Source organism: Triticum urartu, chromosome 6, assembly GCF_003073215.2.
Source record: "Triticum urartu cultivar G1812 chromosome 6, Tu2.1, whole genome shotgun sequence".
Taxonomy (NCBI): domain Eukaryota; kingdom Viridiplantae; phylum Streptophyta; class Magnoliopsida; order Poales; family Poaceae; genus Triticum; species Triticum urartu.
Window position 1 is genome coordinate 417,282,971 of NC_053027.1, and position 2,582 is coordinate 417,285,552.

Genomic DNA, 2,582 nt, shown 5'->3' on the forward strand with positions numbered 1-2,582 from the left:
AGCACTTTTGATTGTCAATACGTATTTCTAAGTTCTATAGTGCAAACGATTGAGTTGGATTCAACTTCGTTGTACAACTGAATGTTGTTTGTGCTGTAACATCTTGTAGTTTCTGATGCTTCATGGTTTAATTTTGGGTCGACATGTTTGGTGCTGCAGGAGCGGTTGTACATGATGTTGAGCTTGCAGGGCAGCAAGTACGTGGTACTACCTGTCATTCTGTCAACGAGGACGAGGAGGTTGGCGAGCAGAGGGCGCCGAGGTGGACCCTGAGTCCAATCAGCGTTTGAGGAGGCACATTCCAATTTTATTCTCCAGCACTTTTGAATTGCATTTTCATCTACACTAGATATTTATGAATAACAGTTTCTTTGTTTGATATAATTTTTATGTTATCACGGTGTTGTTTTCCTTTTGCATGAATATGGCATTAGCATTCAAACCTTAGGTTCAACATATACTCTCATCTTCCTCTGCATCCACATACCTTCAACTACTTGAAGCTGCATATGGTTTCCAGAGGGGAGTTGCAAGTTCCGATGCACATTAAAAACCTTAGAGGCACCTTCTCATAGTGCCTCACACCACATTGTTCGGACATGTGAATTCAAATGGTAGAGTCAGACGCCTCGGTGCAGTGGCTAGATAGTTTCAGAATTCAGACTTCCAATGTACTTTTATGAGATGTTCGTGTTCATTCTGGTTGATGGCATAATATTTGTTCTTTTGACAAGTTCATTCATTATACTAACCAAGTACATAACTTGCAGACCTTTGGCCTTTACTTTATGATTTGATTGATGGGAAGTCGAGTTATCTATATTGAACACATTTTTATTTTTTTGCAGGATGGTTGATACATGTCTACACATTTTGTCAGAGCAATTTGTAGTGGAAGAAGTACCCTCAGACTGATAAGAAGGCAACGGTTATTTCGAAGTAACGGTTATTGTTGTAGATCAAGGATGACAAGAAGGCAACTAATGTACCAGGTGCAGGTACTAAACATACTACATACAATAAGTTTATTATTTCTCTCTTAGAAATATACATAGATCATTTTGAGCCTTGACTAGAGAGCCAGATTTCTTCCTGAACTTATAGCATTACTAGATACGTTTTGTATCTTTTTGATAAAACTCCACATACTGCAGTTTATAATTAAAAATATGAAAATGACACAACATGATTTGAAGCGCACATACATTGCTTGGGAGTTAAACATACACACATTAGTTTGGTGTTATCCCTTTGGTGGTCACAATCTGAAGATCACATGGCATAAACTGAACTTCACATACTACAACTTTTTTGGTCAGAAGTTGTACATTTTAGTTCTAATTCATCAGATAATGTACAAACACTTATTTGTACCATTATTTTCAAAGTTTGAAGATCACATCAGCTAACTTCGTATTAGAACAAATACAACTTCACATTGGCTAATCCTACTACAGTTTCTTGCATGTAAGACGTTGAATAAAATTTGTAGATATGCCTGCCATGGCGAAATACTTATTCTATGCCTATGTAGATATGTCTGCATGATGATTCCATTCAACATTTTATAAATATTTTACCTCATGTATGACAGAACTATTTTATGTGTGTTATGGACATATGTCATAAATAGTTAATTCTTGTGCTTCTCTTGGCTGTCAATCTCCCTATGAGCTTCAAAGCACTTGAGCTGACTGCACTTTCTACCAAATTCTTGTGGAGTATTTTCAGGTAATTAGCAACCTAGTATGCATGGATGTGATGACTTTGAAGTTTTATGGAGCATTTGGCTGTCTGCAGTATTTTGGACCAGCCAACTTAATTGTAATCCTGAATCTTATGTGTTTTCTGGACCATTTGGTGCTCAAGTGTTATGGAGTAGAAATCTTGTGCTCATGGATGTTACTCAATTATTTGGACCATTTAGTTTTTGAAGTATTTTAGACCAGCGAGTAGGGGTCCTTTATGTGACTTGTGTTTTCTGGATGGTTGCCAAGATGGCCAAACTTTGCTTTGTGTAGATTGACTTGTGCTTGAACCTGCGAACAGTGTGTGTGTGTGTGTAGTTTTGTTACCATTTTATCAATGATTGTGCAATGTGTTCATCTTGATACTGTTTGTGGATAAGAGTTGAGCATTGTATATAACATTTGAATTAGAGCAGTATCTAATTGTTGTTTTGGCTGTGCACCATCTTACCAACAATTTATATGTCGGCAAAAACATTCCAACACAGAAAGTGTCGGCAAAAGTATACCCCTAACTAGACAAACCATGTGTTGGCAATACTAAATGCCTTCAGACAGACTAAGTGTCGGCATAGGTAGGGTGTACATTGACTTACCATGTGTTAGCATAGGTAGGGTGTAAGATGACTCACCATTTGTCGGCATAGGTAGGGTGTACATTGACAGATTATTTGTCGGTGTAGGTAGGGTGTATGCTGACAAAAAAAGTGTCGGCAAGTGAACTTCTGTCGGCAATACCTTTCCCCACAGCAAGTCCTCCGACTGTTTTATCTTCTGTCAGCATATGTGTTAGCTACAATTTATGTGTCGGCAAAGGTACCATATGCCACCAAA

General features: G+C 37.9%; 1 long non-coding RNA gene across 1 annotated transcript; it reads left to right on the top strand.

The window, feature by feature from the left end:
• Window positions 1–300: 300 nt before the first annotated feature.
• LOC125513889 lies at window positions 301–2,147 on the top strand. The gene is made up of 2 exons (XR_007286216.1): window positions 301–998; window positions 1,732–2,147. It is a non-coding gene; the product is annotated as an uncharacterized LOC125513889 (long non-coding RNA).
• Window positions 2,148–2,582: the final 435 nt, after the last annotated feature.